The following is a 21,359-nucleotide window of genomic DNA, read 5'->3' as shown; positions in this document are numbered from 1 at the left end:
TGCAGACGCACTTCCGGAGACCTGAGTTCGAATCCTGGCTTGAGGTCTTTTGTCGATCCCATACCCCTCTCCACCCTCTACTCTCCTTTTGTCTCTTAATCACTGTATATCAAATAAAGGAAAAATGGCCCAAAAAACAACTTAAAAAAAAAAATGTATTACTGTAATGAAAAAATTATAATTAAAGTACTGTAACAAGATAATAAAAATGTATTGTGGAAGTACTGCATTTTGGTACTGTCTACTACTGAATTACTTGAAATACAGTTGAATAATTGTAAAACATTAAAAAATATTGTTATACATGTTCCTGTATAGCTGAGTGGAAGAGCATTGCGAAAATTTAATAGACATCTAACCATAGCCAAAGCAGTAATACCCGAATAAGGGCACACTAGGAAATAAAGTAAAGTTTGGGTAAACAGTTTAAAGAACTTAGGAAAAAGAGTCCACCCCTGTGTCTCAACGAGGCTGTTTACACTTGGCATTAACATGCGTTTTCGTCGATCGGATCACAAGTGGACGACGTTAATGCCAGGTGTAAACGGTGTTCAAAACGTTTTGAACGCATCCACTTTCGACCACTTTCAACCGCATCCAGAGGTAGTCGAAACCACTTTCGATCGGATCGCTTTGGAATTGCGGAACGCAAATGTGGTTGAATGTGTTCGAACAGCCACACACAACCGCCTTCTCTCCGCCCTTTTACCTAATCTGATGTATTAAACACAAGTTTTACGTCTTTTTTGACTTCTGGTGTGAACATACGGTGAACAGCGCTATTTTTAGCCTTTCATTGATAAAACTACTGCGGGTGTTCTCCGTAGTTTCGTTTTGAAAGCGTGAAAGTTGCGCGATCTTATTTCATCAATTGCGCTGAAAATTCAGAGAAAGCTCCAACATAAAAACGTACAAACAAGCACCGGACTCCAACATAATATTAGTTTGCATCCATATAAACTAATAATTACTCCCGCTCGCGTTTGAATGACAGCAGAGAGACTCGCCCACCGTCTCACGGACCGTCCCCTCACAGTATTCAGGACAGAAGTGGTTGAAAGTGGACAAAAGAGACGGATTTAAATACCAGGTGTAAACGTAATGTGTCTCTCTCGTCCACTTGTGATCCGATCGATGAAAACACATCTTAATACCAAGTGTAAACAGCCCCTACGATGTTTTGATGCAGAGATATAGGAGTTGCTAAATGGTTGCTAGTGTACTTTTTTTAGTTAGTTAATAGTCAATTGGCATCCACCAATGATTATACTTCAAGCCACAAAAGGAATCATCCATGATGACTGTCATGATTTAAGATCTAAGTTTGTAGTAGTTTAAAAAAATATATATATTTCGAGACCTCAAGGTGGCGCTATGATGAAAAGTGTCTGTAAACTCAGGTTATGACTGTGATTACATGTAGCAAGTTTCATGACGATACACTTTAATTTTGCTAAAATACAGCTGTATGACCATTTGGCTTGCTTCCCGTAAGGTTTTGTTCAATTATAAGGCCAACTAATTGCGCAGACATACTATCTTTTTGTGTGGCCTAAGACATCAGCATGTCAAATCTGGTAAACATATCTAATTTCATTGAGGAGTTATAAACATATATGTTTAAAAACATATCTTAGCAATTTTTAGCCATATCTGAAGGGAATTTTTACGTATTTTTGTGTTTTTAAGCGCTATTTCTTAGAACTAGACTAACCGTAAGTCGAAACCTGGCATGTTTGGTACAGTATCGCTGGACTTGGAAACGATTCAGCACTCTAAAGGGGTCGTTATAGTCGTGTGTGGTCCTACGGCGTAGCCGCGACGGCGTAGGTTCCGCGTTGGTTTTCATTTATACTTTTGTGTCGGCCTCCGTGTCGACGTGCAAACATACCCGCAAACCGCTGGTTTGCAGTATCCACGCGTGTAACCACAGTAGCAGCGCGACCGTCAGAGAAGAAGAAGCTTGGCAAGTTAACCCACAAACGAAGAAAAAATAGCAACTTCTTGTGTATAATTTGAGAAGACCAGCAATGATGGAAGTAAATAAACAGCGACTTTTGATGCAGTTTGAGTTAAATCACTCCTCAACTTGGCTCATCTTTGTTTTCACCGTCACAAACGGATATACCTATGACGCAGTTTTTTTACCTGACGGGAGGGGTTCTGTTTGACCAATCACAGCGCTTGCGGTCCACGTAGATCTGACGCACTGTTACATTTTTTTGTGAGGTGCGCGTCAGGCTACGCAGAGCTACGCACAGGCTATGGATAGCCTACGTAGCTACGGCGTAGAACCTACGCATGAATATAAATCGCCCTTAAGGAAACAACTCTCATGAAAATATGTCAAGCGCAGCCAAAGTTATAGGCATGTAAAATATTTGTCTTGGATAAAACTGTGCATGCAAATTCCTGACTGCCATCACAGGTACCAAGTGTTGTGTCAATACGCGCAAGTTTGGCGAAGATACAGCCTCAAATCCGTTTTCTTTTTCACTCTCTATGGAAAATTTGTTGACACGGTATACAACTACTGATTGGTTTATACATTTTTTTTATGAATTTATGCCTTGAGTGTCTCTACATCCTACATACCGATTTTCGGTGGCAATAAGACAAACGCTCTAAGATGAGTTCGAAAAAGCAGGTTTTTTTAATCATTTAAAATGGTGGAAAAAATTTTAATGACTTATAGATCAGAAGTTATAAGCAAAAACTTCAGTGAAATTTTGGACAGTTGTTAGCGCTAGCAGGTTTAGAAAAGAGACTCCAAATTTGCTGTGGTAACTTTTTGGAATAACTTCTATCCAGAATTCATAACTTTACTATGTATGCTTCCATGGGCTACCATAGACACAATGGTGAAAGAATAATAATAATAAGAAGGGGCTTGACCCCTAAATAAAACCACTTGATCACCATAAACACCTTTTGATTTGGCAAAAGTGACACGTACCCAAATTTATTTGTAGTTTATTTTGGCTAGAAATGCTTTACTCATAGCTGAACTTTATCAGGTCTATAGTTAATTGTCGGCTAGAAATTGACGGCTTTTGCTTGCTGGGTCCTTGCTTACAGCTTTCAAAGACTGCACGTGTCCCCTCAAGCACTAACATGTCCTTAATATCTTAGGATTTACATTTCTAACGAAATAATGAATACACGTGGAAAGGCAAAAGCAGAAACAGGTCATAGAAACCTCACAGACAAAATTTGGATTTTGGGAGCATCATGACAATTCTCACGGCAGCACAGCAAGCATAAAAAATTTATTTTGTGAATGTACAAAGTGCAATAACAAAGACCTGAGCTCATACGTATATTAACTTTATTCACTTTCATGTTTCTTTGTAGATGTCAGAGTTCTTGTTCTCAGCTGTAAGAAATTGACTAAGGTATATATTCGATGCAACATGACCCCATTGCTTCTCAGGCTCTGAGTTTCTTTTCACAAATTTGCCAATCAAGATATGCACTCTCGAATTAACAATGTGGCTATTCGAAGGCTATTTCTGAAAAAAATGAATGTAGTATGAATCTACCCATCTCTGACAGCACACCAGGAATGATATTGGTGCAGTCCATGCCAACACTATCACAGGATGATTCAAAAGTCTCAGGGGAGTAAGCTACAGACTGTATCACAGACCCTCTCTCTTGCGACCCGTCACAAGCGTACCCAAGAATATCAAGAGAAATAGCACAGATGATTGCGAGAGATTGCAGCGTGCCGCCTTTGATGGTTTGGAAGCAATGATACTAAACCATTTCTACTTTTCATTGCCATTCACTTTTGTTTTGTGAAAACGTCTTAGTGCTCAGTAAATGAAAGTGTGTATGTAAACATACCCTATATGGCTTATATTTGCATACATACAGTATATTAAAGTGCCGAATATCAAAATTACCACATGATTTACTCAACTTCAAGCCATTCGACATGCATAAGTACATCATCTTTCGGACAAACACATTTGGAGATAGTAAATGTCCTCACTCTTCCAAGCTTTATAATGGGAACAACTGCTGACATTAAACCCCAAAAAAGTGCATTCATTCTTCACAGAGGTAATCCACATGGTGCAAGGGGTTAATAAAGATCTTTTGCAGGTTCTCAATGCTATATTATAATAAAAATATGTTACTTTTTTTTTAACTATAATAACTAGCTTCCGGTAAAGGCGCCATCTTGGACTCTATAGACTGAGTCTCTATGCAACGTACCCATTGTAACCAACGCTCACTACGCTAAAACTCTTTCGTGAATTGCGTGAGTCCAAGATGGCGTAGTTAACGGAAACTAGTTATTATAGTTTATAAAGTTGAAAATATGAATATTTTTTGTACAAAATTGCATCGATTACCCGCAGAAGACCTTTATTAACCCTTGAAGCCGTGTGGATGCACTTTTTGATCAGAAGTTGTTCCCTGATCCCTGTTTTCTTCCGTATAAAGCTGGGAAGAGCAAGGACATTTAAATAACTCCAAATGTGTTCGTCTGAAAGATGATTGTACTGTATATGAAGTAAATAGTAATATGAAGTAAACATCTACATTTCAACCGTATTTTGTTTTGACCAATGCATCTGTACCATCCATTAAAAAAGAAAAAATCAATAGCATGTATCATGTGACCAAACTATAGATTTTGTCTCCTCAAAAGTGTTCTGTCATCTTGAGGATTTTGACTTTTTATACCCTGTATAGACAGCCAATCTGTCAGCTATCCATCAGGGACAAGCAACGCTCTTTGAGGGAATTCTATTGTTCCTAAGATGAATGAGACGTCTGGTCTAGGTACATATGAGCTTGTAAGCAGAGAGCAAGAGAAAGTGAGAGAGCATTGAATCTTTTTTTTCCTTAGCACATGGTAATTGATCTTCCTCGAGGTCTGATTTATGTACACAACCCATATCGTGTTTACACACCTAAAATACCTGTTATGGTAGATGGATCTATAGCTGGAATAATATATGACTTGTTAAAACACAGAATCGATGAACTCTGATAAATAAACACGCTGATTAATACAGGCAGCAAAAATGAAATGTTAAACAATTCAGTCAATCTCAGATCTCAAAAGTCCAAGAGACTGCCATCATTCTCAATGTTCCCTTTTCCACCATGTGGAATAATTGATACGGTGTAGTATGAGATTAGGACCACAGGGATGAGTTGACAGTCAAATAAAATATCTGACAGCTTGTCTCATTTCATTTTCCTTTCTGTTTTATTTGGTGTAATGAGAACCACAAAATTCAGACTGGATTGAAGTTATCTTTTTTTGCCACTGCTGAATGATGCCAGTGCTATATTTTTCTCTGCTAGGCACAAAAGGCAATAGATTTTTTTTTTAAACCAGAGATAAGTCACTCAAAATCAATTAGGAATGCAAACCTGAGGACAAACAAAAGCTCTCTTAATGTCACCCGCAGTCATGTACAAAAACAATCAATTTCTGAATCAAGGCCTAAATATTTTTGGAAATGTGTGAATATGTTTTGAGTCTATAATCTAAAAAAAAATGCTTTTAGCATTAAAATTGGTTTACTGGCTCATAATCATAGGGCAACCACTGTAAGTGCTATATAGCCTAATAATAATAATAATAATAATATTAATAATAGTAATAATAATAATAATTGCTTGTTGGTTTAACTTAATACAATTATGACACCTATTTCCACACAAGTGAATTGATTTATCTGAACATAAGCCGGGGTAATTTACTTACAAGAAAAAATTAAGTTCACTCAACTTATTTTGTTGAAATTCATTTGTGTTGAGCCAATTAAGTTTACTTGTTTTGTTGGACAAAACATTTTTTTATTTTTTACCGTGTGTGATGAATGGTACTGACTGGAAGCACCAGTGAGTTAACTGCATGAGTATTTGCACATGATTTACTCATTAAGTAAAGCTGCATACATGCCAAAATGTTATGAAACATGCTTATCCTGCAAGTGGTTAAAATTGCCACTTTGTAGGTGTGAGCAAAACTGTTCCATTTAAAATGCAAATGACTTGATCTCTGCACTAAATGGCAGTGCCATGGTTGAATAGTGCAGATTAAGGAGAATGGTTTACCAAAACTAAGTTACTGGGTTGTTCTTTTTCACGTTTTCTAGGTGATATAAGCTCTGGGGACCCAATTATAGCACTTATAAATGTGGAAAAAGTCAGATTTTCATGATATGTCCTCTTTAAAAGCACACACAGTTTAGTACTTAATTTTAACATAAGTCATAAGTCATGAGAGCAAAGCATGCTGGAAACTTAATCCTCTTTATAGTTTTAGTTAGTCAATGAAAATAATTGATGTTGTCTTAACACAAATAGATTAAGTAAATGTATCTTAAGTAAAATGGGCAAGCAGTTAAGCTTCTTAACTGAGTTGAGTATTTTTTAAAAAGAAAATATTAAGTTATATGTCTTTTTCAGTATGCAATGCAACTGTGTTTGAACAAACAAGAAAATATGTAGTATCAGTGCCACTGCTAGCCATTTTGGTTCCCTAAGCATGAATTCCTTTATGATGCCCCCAACCCCCGAGAAAAAAAAAACGTTTTGTTTTGCCAGTTAGACTTTTTATTACCAAACATATAACTCAATACCAATAACAAAATGGGTCCTTTTTTAACTATCTAAGCTCATGGTCTAAAGAGCACGACCTAAACGGGCGTGTCCGATTCCACTTTTGCTAATTTAACAACAGGAAAAATGGTTTGTGCGCCGAGCGCGTGGTCGAAAAGGGTTGTTCCTATTCTTGTAATGCGTAATGGATGTGTTTTGGGTGTAACGTGCAATAAACCAATGAGAGTCTTAGCATTAAACTATCCAGCTTAAGCAAAACTTTTTTTTAAAGTGTATGTAGAATAAGTGGTGTTATAGTGTGAGTAACCACATTGCATGAGTTTTGAATAGGTTTGCATGAGTTTTTGCAGTAATTTTATATGCAGAATTAGCAGATGTTAGTGCATCATTTTATGAAAGGTCATGCAGATGGAGAAGGTCAAGCAGATGAGGAGAACAGCTAGCACACCAATGTACAACACAAATCTGACCACACTCTGAATCCAGCAGATGATTATAGAGAGAAACTTTACAGGTCACTACACAGATGCCATATAAGTCTTGAAAAATAAGTGCTAAATGGATGTCCAAGCTCTAAATGTTCATAGGAATGCAGCCCGAGAGAACATTTAACATTTTTTACTCATACACGTTATGAGTAAAAAATGTTAAAAACGCTAAACATTATTCATTTTATACAACAGTTAGTTATCGTTCTTGAACTTGAATAAACAAAAGTGCTGATATAACCAAACAGGACACTTTAATGTATTATTTAGTCACATTGAAACTATACTACGGAAAAGTTCTAGATGTCCTCTGTGGGCTTCATGGCAGATGGAAGGGATCACACATGCTTATTCGTTCTCTCTTCTTGTCACTCTTGCACATAAACTTCTACCTCCTTGTTACTCCAGTAACTTCTCAGAAACAGACCAAGCTGTCATGACTGATTCTAACATCAATTCTTTTTCCACAAAAAGGTTATTGCGTCACTACTTGTATTTTTTCTTATCTACATACATTGTCCATTGAACACAACACAAAAATATGAATAATGTAAAATAGCTCTGTGCTGTTGTATTTTAAATGGATCAGACACTGTTAGACTGTGTACTGTAAAAAAGTGATCAATAAGTCAAACACCAATGCTTAAAGGTGCAGTGTGTAAATTTTAGCGGCATGTAGTGGTGAGGTTGGGAATTGCAACCAACGGCTTATTCCACTGCTTACCCCTTGCTTTTGAAACAAATAGAGAAGCTACGGTGGCCGCCACCGGACAAACATGTCATCGTCGGAGACAATTTAGTACAAAAATGTGTCCGTTAAGGGCTTCTGTAGAAAAATGGCAGCACAAAATGGCGACTTCCATGTAAGGGTGTATGTCGATAAAAACGTCTCGTTCTAAGGTAATAAACACATAACGGTTCATTATAAAAGGTCTTTATACACCCCTGATAATATAGTTTTGTATAATATTTTGCATTTCTATCAAAAGATCCTTCTAAAAATTACACACTGCACCTTTAAAGAAAAACACCACCATTTTTCAACATTTTGCCATGTTCTTACCTCAACTTAGATGAATTAATACATACCTTTATTTTTTTAATGCGTGCACTTAATTTTTGTACAGCGCGTCGTGAATGTGTTAGCATTTAGCCTAGCCCCATTCATTCCTTAGGATCCAAACAGGAATGAATTTAGAAGCCACCAAACACATCCATGTTTTCCCTTTTTAAAGGATTAGTCATTTTTCTTAAAAAAAACAAAAAAAAAAAAACAAAATCCAGATAATTTGCTCACCACCATGTCATCCAAAATTTTCATATCTTTCTTTGTTCAGTCGAGGAGAAATTATGTTTTGAGGAAAATATTCCAGGATTTTTCTCATTTTAATGGACTTTAATGGACCCCAACACTTAACACTTAACTCAACACTTAACAGTTTTTTTTCAACAGAGTTTCAAAGGACTCTAAATGATCCCAAACGAGGGTCTTATCTAGCGAAACGATTGTCATTTTTGACAAGAAAAATAACAAATATGCACTTTTAAACCACAACTTCTCGTCTATCTCCGGTCATGTGATACGTCATCACTTCAAGAGGTCACAGAGGACGAACGCGAAACTCCGCCCCAGTATTTACAAGTGTAGAGAAAGAGTACCGTTCCGACATTGTTGTATGTCGAATGATACCAATTAATGTCTTTGTGTCAGTTTATTGTTTACAATGGTCCACAAATGTGCGTTTCATATATGTAACACGTGACCTCTCTACGTCACTACGCAATTATGTGAGGTCGCGCTGGCACTTTAGAGGACCGGAGATAGACGAGAAGTTGTGGTTTAAAAGTGCATATTTTTATTTTTATTGTCAAAAATGACAATCGTTTTGCTAGATAAGACCCTTATGCCTCTTTTGGGATCGTTTATAGTCCTTTGAAACTCCGTTGAAAAAAACTGTTAAGTGTTGAGTTAAGTTTTAAGTGTTGGGTTCCATTGAAAAATCCTGGAATGTTTCCCTCAAAAAACATAATTTCTTCTCGACTAAACAAAGAAAGACATCAACATTTTGGATGAAATGGTGGTGAGTAAATTATCTGGATTTTTTTTTAAAGAAAATTGACTAATCCTTTAAAGAATGTTACATGAGTAGTTACAAGAGTAAGTATTGTGGCACAAAATGAGCACAATAACATCATCACTCCTGACTACTCCCCCTTATGCTCAAACTTCTGAGAAATGTACTGCCCCCGAGGTTGAATTGCTAAAACTAAGTACTTTTTTTCTAAAAATCCTTTCTCTTTTTCTAAAAATCTTTTCTTTGTATTGGTCTTAAGTAATATTCTAATTTTCTGAGACACTGAATTTGGGATTTTTCTAGTTGTCAGTTATAATCATCAAAATTAAAATTAATAAACATTTGAAATATATCAGTCTGTGTGTAATGAATGAATAAAATATACAAGTTTCACTTTTTGAATGGAATTAGTGAAATAAATCAACTTTTGATGATATTCTAATTATATGACCAGCACCTGTATAGTTATATTATATTGTATTTCTGTCAAGAGATCCTTCTAAAAGTTACACATTGCACCTTTAAAAGCTTTGTGTGAGGCAATTTGATTTCATACAGTACAGTACATCTGCGTTTCTAACTTACAGCTCACTTGTGCATTTCAAAATGAGGACATCACGTATATTTCCATCTCTTTATACAATGAAAAAATATGGATGAGGTAAAGTGATATTTGCCTGCGCAGAAATCCCAGGAGATCCTTGCTTGGTTATAATGCCTGTAAAACATTCCCTTCAAGAGAACGAACGTCCCGGGAGATGTTAAGATATAAACTTCCCTCTGTTTCAGCAAATGTTTTCTTTCGGTTAGGTGAATGTATTTATATCTCTTTGAATCAAATGGCTCGGCACTCCTGCTATAGATTTACTGTTACCTTTTCGGCCTGCTGATGCTCTTCACATTAAAGAACAGAAATTCATGAGCCGCATAAAAGGCGAAGAACAACAACATTATGCAAGGTGCCTTTTCGCATTTCGATACACTTACCTTACCTTTACATAAATTATAGTGAGATGTATGAATCTGGTGCCATGGCCATTCTTGACTTTTACCTGTCATTTAAAAGCCATGTGACTGAATTTTCCTGTCACCCATATTTCATAAGGCATGTGAATGCCAATATGTGATGCTAATGTTGAGGGGCATACAGTATCTACAAAAGTATTTTGTGGCCCAGATGGTGGCAGATCAAAGCAATATAATAGCCAATCAGTTTGAATTACAATATGAATTATGCTTATGAATTAGGTTAACTCTTTACCCACCAGGTTTTTTTTTACTTGCCAAGCCAGCACCAGCATTTTTCATGATATCACAAAAGTTTAATGCCTTCCTGAAAATGTTCTGCTTCAATATAGAAACATACAATATATCAAATGAAAGAAAAGACACTCTGATAAAAAAAACCCACTTCATCCTACCTTGATAAGTTCTCTTCTTATCACCTCTCAAATATGGGTAGGTTTCTTCAAAAACACAAATTTTTGATTATTTTTGTGAAGGACTTTTGATACAGATTCAAAACGATCCTCAAAACATACATAGGGCCCGATTTTAACGATCTAAAACGCAAGTGTGAAGCGCAAAACGCAAGTGACTTTGTGGGCGGATCTTGGGTGCTGTTGCTGTTTTCCCGGCGGGATTTGTGCCAGGCACAAATCAATAAGGGGTTTGTCTGAAGTAGGTTAATTATTCATAGGTGTGGTTTGGGCGTAACCTCAAATAAACCAATCAGAACGTCATCCAACATTCCCTTTAAACGCAAGTACGCAAGTTCCATGGCGAGTTGCTATTATTATGACAGATTTACCAGGCGCACACCATGGGCGGTTCACAGCCGAGGAGACTTGTAAGTTCTTGTAAGAGCAGTCAAAGACAGAGAATTTGTTTTGTATGGGGATGGGAGAAACCCGCCCAAATCAGCGTCGGTTAAACAGGTGTGGGAGGAAATAGCCACAATTGTCTCATCAGCTGGCATCCCCATCGTTGCGCCAAGCGCTACAATGATGTCAGGAGATGGGGAATCCCAAGCTTGCCAGCATAAATCGGGCACGCCGTGTAATGGGAGGTGGATCTGCCTCTACACAGGACCTGACGCCAGCAGAGGACATCGCTGCATCCACCTCACCGCTGAAAGGGTTTGGGGGCTTTGAAATCGGACCCAAGAAATGCAAGCAAGGTCCAACCACATACTGTACAAATCAAGTTCACATACATTAAGTTTTCTAATGAAAACATTTTATTTATTATTTACATAAAATAAACATAATACAGCCACACAACAAACTTATGAAAATATTTTAATCGTTATTTGCATGAGAATTTTTTAACGCAGCCACACAATAAATAAAAACTATCACCACAATGCTCACCACTATGATTTCCCTTATCTCATGTGTTAATATTTTTTATTGTAACAATTTATGATTTGCAAAAATAACTGTTGCATCTGTGTAGATTAGATAAGCAAAGTGTGTGCGCGTTGTGCACGCTATACATTATGGTCAAGCATGCGCCCTTAAAATAGCATAATGAACAACTCGCAACTGACTTTAGACTAGTTTTTTTTTGGTCAGTGGCGCAATTGTTTTTTGAAACTGGAAAATAGCATCAGGGATGGTTTGCGCCGGAACACGTCTCCTTTTTTGCGCTGAACCGCCCAGGGAGCGCAAGTTCATTCCTTAGTTTGCCGACGTGCGTCTGTGGAGGGAAAAACCAGCTGTGCGCCGGTGCAAAATACAAATGATACATGCGTCACTGACAAAGTCAATTGCGCTGGGTGCAAGATAGGGCCCATAGAGTTTTTACTCTTTTACGCAAGGCGTTGCTTACGGGTTGTATAAGTTGCGGAAGATAATAGCGGTATTGCGGATTGCCGGAAATACTCATCATTGGCAGGAAAACGTTTTGTCTTAATTGAACAGTTAACTCATCAGTGGCGGGGAAAAAGTTAAAGGTGGTGTGTGTACATTTTAGCGATATCTAGTGGTGAGATTGCGAATTGCAACCAACAGCTCACCCCTCAATTTCAAAACGCATAGCTACAGGACAAACATGTCGTCGTCTGAGACAACATAGGGAAAAAATGCGCTCTGGAGAACAGTTTGTCCATTTAGGATTAATGTAGAATTATGACGGAGACTTCCATGTAAGGTGACCCACGGTGTATGTAGATAAAAAAGCCTCTTCCTACGGTAAAAAAATATAGTTCATTATGCATATTATATTGTATTTCTGTCAAGAGATCCTTTTAAAAGTTACACAATGCACCTTCAAAGAAATAGTTCACCCAAAAATAAAAGTTATGTTATCATTTACATAACTGAAAACATTGCTTTCATGTCAATCTAAAGTGTATGAGTTTTTTTATGTTGAACACAAAAAAATATTTTGATAAATGATGGTAAACCAAGCGTGCCACACAAGCCCTGAAAAGTGAAGCCAAACGTCTTGATCGCCCCCCAGTGACTGGTCCCAGTATAGGTCATAAACCCCCCGCTGATGTAAATTCAAGTGTTTGTATTAAAAATAAGTTTGTTTTTAGTTAGTTATTTAATGCTATAAAAACAGTGGTGTCACGTCATGATTGACAGCTGTGATATGCGCATTCTGCGAGAGCGAGGGCGGGGCCTTAATTTCGCGGCTTTACTTCCTGCTCATTACTGCGCAGGACTGATCCCGAAATCGCTACTGTGCAGACTCACGATGTCAGCGCCGTATCGGGACACTGGCAGCTTTACTTTCACCAATGAAAGGGAGCGAACAGGTGTCATCCATCTTTTTTTACAGTCTATGTGGTAAACACACAGACATGGTACCCACTGACTTCCATAGTATTTGTTTTTCCAACCATGGAAGTTAATCTGTGTGCTTACCACCATTTTTCTTAATATCACAAAAATCAATCGCATATGGAAATGCAAATGACGGTAACAGTACATCATTATTAAAAATATGATATGATGATTAATGTCGGCCATAAATTGCTAACTAAAATTCAAGAACATGCAGTACCTTTAATTGATCTGCTTATTTTTTGCTTCCCTGGCAATCTGTCAAGAATATAAAAGTCTAACCAAAGATTAATAAATCTGTCATGATCATGCACGCTGTCATCACACTTCACATTGAGATTCAGTCTGCTTCAAAGCATATGTTCACAGTGTATTCTCAATTATCAAATAAAAAATATGTTAATTAAATAAAGTTAAATCTACAAGAGCTTTGACTGTTGATTATGGTTGAGCTTATGTTTGTATTTTATTTGGTGATGCTAGTTGTCCATATCTCCCTTTTTGTCGCCCCCCTCTTTTTTTGTTACACGTTCACCCTTTTCCCCAGAAGATGCCAATCAATCATTTTACCATTATAGCAGTCAGTGTCAGAGTTCAATATTGAAGCAACATACGAGCAGCTGAGTCTCTTATTGTCCCACTCGCTCTGATACGACAGCAAAGCTTCGCTCCAATTATGTGAAAATACTAAAGGACAAACATATGTGCATTCGATTTTAAAACAAGATATATTAAGCAACTTTATAATAATCCATGTTTTGTATATAGAGCTAGTTTATACATTATAAAGTAGCTTTAGCTGTCTTTTTAATTGCCTGCCTTAGTGAGAATTTCCTCACATTGTAAGCTGTTTAAAGCTACTGTTTGGGCTAAATGAAGAAGCTCTGCAAACATCTAGTCTCTGAGCTATTTATCAAAGCGAGCGAGTCTGAGTACGTTCGAATGAGTTATGCCCTTATTCAAGATCAATGTTTGTTTGTTTATTATATTTTAAGCATGAACCCCTATGAACCGAGAAATATTTCAATAGCATATGTTGCAAACGTTACGGTTTATGACACATGCCACCAGTCAACACCCCGATGACTGAAGTACTTATCCACAGGCCTTCCAGCTCTGTGACTCTTTCAGAATTAAAGGAACTTTATGTCCACAAAACAAATGGAGGCTTCACACGGTGACTCCCATGAAAGATGGCAGCTCCGAAAGCATATTTCTTCCGGGCCGAACGTGGTGGATGATGAATGTTAGGCGACAGCGGCTTCTGAATACGCTTTTCCTCCCCGACCACAGAGATTTTCACCCTGATACAGATCTCTGCCGAAGGGGTGCTGTGACCATCCACACAGGATGAAGAGTCTCACCCTCATCCCACCTATATATGTCACCTCAGGGCTGAGGGTAATCCAAAGACAAAGAAACCAGCCTTCTACCAGCATCCTTGGCTGCGCTGTGCAAACAAAGCTGGATATCAAAACAATGCGAGCATCTTCTTCCAATATATTTTAGATGACCTTTACCTTGGTTTTGGGACTTGATCAACAGAAAATGAAGAAAATAACATTGACGCACGCATTTAAATCATATGCTTTGAAACCTAACAAGATCTGCAGATAATTGAGATGCTAAGAAAATAAAGTCATGGTGACAAAAATGCAGTGACATTTATATTAAGTGTTTATGTTTTACATTCAAAGTGAGTTTTCTTCAGCTGTCTTCTGTGGTTTTGAGGAATTTAGGCACTTTTGTTTTATCCATATTTGCAAACTGTCACAAACTGTCAATTTACAAGTAAACTGTACGGCTGTATGATGACAATGACATCAAAAAACAGCACATTTTAACATATTACACTGTCAAGAAAAAATTGTAACAAATGGTCCCAAGCTGAGTCTGGGGAAGTACCTTTTAACTCATTCCCCGCCAGCATTTTTTGGGAGTTTCACAAAATACCTTCCAGGAAAATATTCTTCCATAAATCTATAAACACTATAAATCAATACAATACCTGTACATTTAAAACAAAAGAACAGACCCTCTTCTTTTAAACAAACAAACAAAAAACAAGAATTAAAGATTACCGTAAAAACTTGTCAATGGCGAGGAAAGAGTTAAAAGGTTGTAGTGCTGTAGTAATTGTCTCGAGACCGATTTCTGCTTTCTCGGATTCGTCTCGGACTTCTTCCTTCAAAGACTCGGTCTTGACTCGGTCTCGGACCACAGTGGGAGGAGAAGGACTTGTAATTTCAGACCGAGTCCTCGAGACCAACGCATTTTTTTATGTTCATATAAAAAAACCACACAACACATAACAATAATAATAAAATGCAATGTTGACGGGCATCATTTGAAAATGAAATCCCATGGTGCAATGCAAAGATACTGCCATCAGAGCTGTTTATTTATCTCTAGAAAAATAGGCAGAAGATGATGGATGTGGTAGGGATTTTTTTAATGATAGTAAAAGCATAGTCCATATTAAGAGGTTAAGACTGCTCTTCTAAACAATTCCCAATCTAGCTTAGTCTGTAGGCCTAACTGTTGATTATTAACTGGGGGGATATTACATCACGAATATGAAAACTGACATGTTTTTATGGTCTTGGTCTCGACTCCTAAAGGATTCGGTCTCAACTCAGACTTGCTTCCTCAAAGATTCGATCTTGACTCGGACTCAACAGTATTTGAAAACCAACAGACTCCGTCTCGACTCAGTCTCAACCTTTTAAAGACTTAGTCTTGAGTCGGCATAGGCGGTCTCGTCCCCATCGCTAAAAGGTTGTGATATGTACAAATTATGTACAGATATGTACACGTTTGGCACCAGCATGTACCTGTGTGTGGGTGTCTTTGTTTTGTTTCTTCTCTCTCTCTCACGCTGCCCCATCTTCAGGTCCATCCCATTTTACATTGGTCAGCTGAGATGTCAAACTCCTGCCTTTAAATGTAATGTCACGGGTCTCTGCGCCAATCCTGAGTGCTGTGCAATAGTCCTTTCGGCTCATTGATATTAATCTTTGCACTTTGAGTTTAAATCTAATTTATTATTGTGCGCCTTTTGTGTCGTATCCATTTGTTTTGTTGTTGTTGTTCTGTCATTCATTCTAGTTTTGCTTTGGTTTTCCCGTGTCATTTCCCCCTATCTGTTGAATGTTGTTGGTGACTCGTTTTCCTGTTTTCAGGGAAAAGTGGGCAGGTAAGGTTGTATTAGACACACTAGCCTAGGAGAGAATGCCACCCCTTGTACATTTTGTGTTTGGCTAGTTAGATTAGTAACTTGCGGATCCAATTCAGAAACAAAAGCCAACTAGATCCTTACAATCTCAAGAACAAAAACTACTTATTGTTCCTTGGTCCAAGATAAAAGATAAAATCCAGAGGGGATTGTGTGTTTGTAGTCTCTGCTCCCAAATTACGGAACAGCCTGCCATTATATATTAGGGATACACAGACACTTGGCCAGTTTAAAAGCCATCTGAAAACATATTTGTACTTGTTAGCGTTTGATAATAGAAGTGTTGGGGGTTGCTAGTACTATATCTCTTTTGGATCCTAGCTAAGATACATTTTTTAATGTCTTTTAAGGTTGTTTTTATTTCTTTTTTATTTAAATGTGAATATTTCTTAATATTTGTTTTATCGTGCTATTGTCTATACAGCAATATGGTCAACTTTGTTGTTTTATTCAGTGCTCTATAAATAAATTTGAATTTGAAATTGTGTCCTGTCTTTGCCATCCCATGCATATACTCACTGGTAATACTTTTTTTGCTTCCCCTATACCCCTAGACTAAACTTGGGGTCCTAATATTACTTCTGAGATACTAATATGCACTCTTTGGTACCAAAATGTATCTCTGAGGTATTAATATAAACTCTTTAGGTGGAAATATAGTTTTCATAAAAGGGTACCGCCCCAGTGACAGCTAGGGACCATTTTTTATCTTTTTTTTTTGTATGGTCTTCATACCGAATGTGAATTAAAGACAAATGTTTTTGATGACAACTTTTGTCCCAAATCATTAAAAATGTCGAAATACCATCTTTTTAACAGACACACTAAAACCTTCCCTGGTTATCAGGATTGTAGTTTAATAGATTGCACGGTTATAAAACCCAGCAGACCTTGGTGGTGAGTTTCATTCCAATGGGATCTGCAGGCAGTGACATGGAAGCAGAGGTCCCCTGCTCACGTTGTCATGACAACTCAGAAAGGTCGATGGGGAATGAGCTCGCTCTCCATGCCGTACTTGTGAAAGCAAGAAAAATAGATTTGAGATCCCTTGTACTGATAACTTTTCTCTAACAATGCAAACTATCTGCTTGAGATTTTTTTCCGGTGACAATCTTATCTTGAAATCACCATTATTCATTGAGTTCCTGTTCAGATAAACTTCAATTACTTGACAGGCATGGTCATATTTTCTTAAAAAAAAAAAACACACATGATCTTTATACTATATTGTACTGTGGATTAAAGTCCCTGTATAATATTTCATGCCTCTAAATGTCACTAAGAGTATGGCTATATTTTGTAGCTATATAGAAGTTAAATAACATGTCACATAATTTTCATTAAACTATTCACGTCTGATGATATTTTCGCTGTGTATTGTTGTTTCCATGCAAGACTTGATATTTACCATTTGGACGTAAGCGGTGGCTATAATCATATCTCACGTCAGGTTTAACCTCGTGTGCGCAAGTTTTGAGTTAAGATGAATGTTTTACCCGTTTGATATCCTATCTGTAGAGGAATAACAAAAAGTTAGAAATAGTGTTTTCGTTTAGTTTAACAAAAAGAAACTTACATTTCTGATAAATTTTCCGCACAGAAAAAATACAGTCAGTATAAAAAAGACGCATTTTATGTGATTTGTCATTAATCGCAACATATTGCAACGAAATTCATATATACAATATGATATTATTTACATTTATTTATATGTTTATATGCATGGATGCAGAATATTCATTATAAAATTATTATAGTACTTTATACAGCTTTAATATGGTAAATTGTGTATTAGTACATATATATATAGTCTACAAAACAATATATCTAAAAAAATACAGTTAGATATACACTGTAAAAAAATTCTGTAGAAATTACAGTATTACTGGGTATTATTGGCAACTAGCTGCCTTACTGTAGATTTTACATTTATGTTATTTAATGGCAACAGTTTGTTCAAAGTTAAATGAACATTAAACATTTTCAGTCTTTATCTTCTACAGTAAGTTACTGGCAACCAGCTGCAAAAAAAAACAGCATTTTTTTTACAGTGTATATATATATATATATATATATATATATATATATATATATATATATATATATATATATATATATATATATATATATATATATATATATATATATATATATATATATATATATATATATATATATGTATGTTAATATTTTATTATTTAAAATTACAATGTTGGTGTTTTGGTGTAAGATCAATGTAGCATTTTTCCCGACTTGCTTTATATTGCTTTTCAAGCAACTTGAAAGGTCAAAGTTCATTATCCGTGGTTATCTATCTTTCTTCATGTCTTAAAATTTGTGGCGAGGCTTCATTTATATGGGTGTAATATTCAAATTACAAAAGTTTTCATCAGCCACATATATCAACATCAGTTCATGCGTACAACGCAATACGAAAATGAAAGTTTAATGAATCACACCTGAACATTGTCATAAGAGGATATTTGCACACGGATCTGTGCTTGTTTCTACGTTATATTGATAAATGAGGGCCAACGCATTTCACACAGGCACATCACAAATGCAAAGATCAGGTCAAGTACAGAATAGTTGCAACCTCTACATATTCACTCGCCCATCCCTCGTGTTACATGCAACCGCTAGGGACACATTTCCAGATGGCTGTTTACACGGTAAACTGGGTTATCCCTTGTTCTTCGTACAACACATTAGTCATGTAACTACAAATGGTAGACCAGTTATGCATGCATTTCCTTCCAAGCACATCCACTTCTTCACATTCCAGACTTTTTCACATGTGAGAACTTCATTAAGCCCCTCTTTGAAGGGCTTCACATTAATCAAACGTCGGAGACGACTCGAGCCCAAACGGCATGCCTGGGGACAGCTTTGGCTTTTAAAATTGTCGTTCTTCTGGTGACAAGAAGAAAAACACTTCCATGGGTCAGCTCTTTGTCTCTTTTGGGACAATCAAGAAAGCAAAAACCTGCCATTGTGAAGACAATTTGATCAGCCAACCCAAGCCCCACTTCCTATTACCGACTGGAAATGGCCCGGGTCCCGAGAGGCCCAAGGCTCATTGAGCAGAAGAGGTGGATGCAGTAATTATATCTCAGGCTAACCCTCAAATCACTCCTCATTAGCTTGGGCTAGACCTGTGCTTCAAACTCTCGATATCTCACTATTTGCTTTGAGTCATCTCAATACTGGCATTCCCATGCTGCCTAATCTATTAATTGCGGGTTTTGGGTGTTAGGGCTGGCTGGCTTTTAGATGCACGTCAACCTGTCTATTTTCTGCGGAAATGTAAAGGGTCTGCTGGGATTCGCTTTGGTTTCCCATCTCGAGTTGTTAGGGACGTCACTGGAGGGGGATGTATGTTCAGCCATCTGCTATGGCAGGAGCCACATCACAAAAACAAATGAGACTATAAGTGGGTCGCGCGTACCCACTTAGGGAAGGAGTGGATGGAAGGGTCAGGTGTTTTCTTGCATGTAGTGCAACGGTGAAGACCTTTTATTCACATCTCTACTGTGGATTGTACAAGACACACCTGTAGTTTTTAGAAATGATGACCTGAGCCAAAAAAGTAGAGGGAAAAAAGTGGATTATTCATTTTTAGAAAACCCTGTATGATATATACATAGGTTTTGGGAACAAGAGCCTATTTAGACACATTTCTAATGCTGTAAAATAGCTATTCATTTCCAAGGTCAAGGGTTTGTTCCTAGGGAACAAACATAGTGATAAATGTACATATTGAATGCACTGTAAGTCGCTTTGGATGAAAGTCACAATGCAATGGAACATAATGCAGAGGTCTTTTGTGGAAATGTTCATAATTTCATGTAAAAAGGGCAATTACCTGGCACCATTGGTTACATCATCAGGTTACTCAACTTAATTGGTTTAAGATTATGCATTTAAATGCACTTACTTTTCTTGATACCCAGGAAACAGACAAATGTTAAGTTTAGATGTATAGTAACACACTTATAGTACAGATACATGTTTATACATTCATGACGGTTTAAACATTTTAACCCTTGATTTATGTGCTGGGTCAATTTGACCCGTTGTGATTTTTAATCTGTTGGAAAAACCAGTTAACTTGTGATTTTATTATTGAAATTTTGTGACTTTTTCTCATTTATGGCCATGAACATGCATCCAAAGTTAGGATACATTTATATGTTTTGAAGTGTATGCAAATAATTTTGTAACGATTTTGATGTTCACGGGTCAATTTGACCCAGATTTTTTTTGTTTCTAAGCAACTGTACAGACCAAAATTAAATAAATGTTTTCATTTAATGTTGCTATATTGGTGTTTTACTATCCTGATATGGAGTAAAAATGCTTCTCCTCACTCTTTCACTCTTTTGGGTACTTAATAGCTCACTTTTACATCTGTGTCTGTAAAAGTCTTTTTATTTCTTTTTACAATGTATAAGAAATACTACTTAGGTTACTTTTTTCTTCCAGACATTTTGTCACTTTTCTCATTTAGGGCCATGAACATGCATGCAAAGTTTGGATATACTGATGTGTTTTTTTTAACACAAATAATGCTCTTTTACGATTTTGATGTTCCCGTGTCAATTTGACCCATATTTCTTTGTGTCAAGGCAACTATACAGACACAAATTAAATACATTTATTGCGTATATGTTGGTGTTTTACTACCCTGGAAAGGGAAAAGTTAGCTTTTCTTCACTATATTCAGTACTGATAAAGACTTTCTCAGACACAGAAAAGTAAAAACTATTATTTCTATTTTCAATGTATATGAAATACTATATAAAGCAGAATACAGGTGATGCCAGTTGTGCCACACAAAACATGACACCAAAGCAAGCATCATTTGTAAAATTCAAGAACGCAGAAGGACATGCTTGATGTGTGCACATCATGTAAACAGTGATTTCTTGAATTTGTTCAATGAGCCTAAAGGGATAGTTCGGCCAAAAATGATATTAAACCCATGATTTACTCACCCCCAAGCCGTCCGAGATGCATATGTCCATCGTTTTTCAGACAAACACATTTTCAGTTATTTTAGAAAATGTTTTAGATCTTTCAGTTAATCAAATGTAAAGTTACGGGGTCCACGTCCTTCAAGTCCAAAAAATGTGCATCCATCCTTCACAAAATAAATCCAAACAGCTTCACG

This window comes from Paramisgurnus dabryanus, chromosome 7, assembly GCF_030506205.2.
Source record: "Paramisgurnus dabryanus chromosome 7, PD_genome_1.1, whole genome shotgun sequence".
In the NCBI taxonomy this organism is placed as follows: domain Eukaryota; kingdom Metazoa; phylum Chordata; class Actinopteri; order Cypriniformes; family Cobitidae; genus Paramisgurnus; species Paramisgurnus dabryanus.
The sequence above is the reverse complement of the archived record's forward strand: the minus strand, read 5'-3'. Positions refer to the sequence as shown.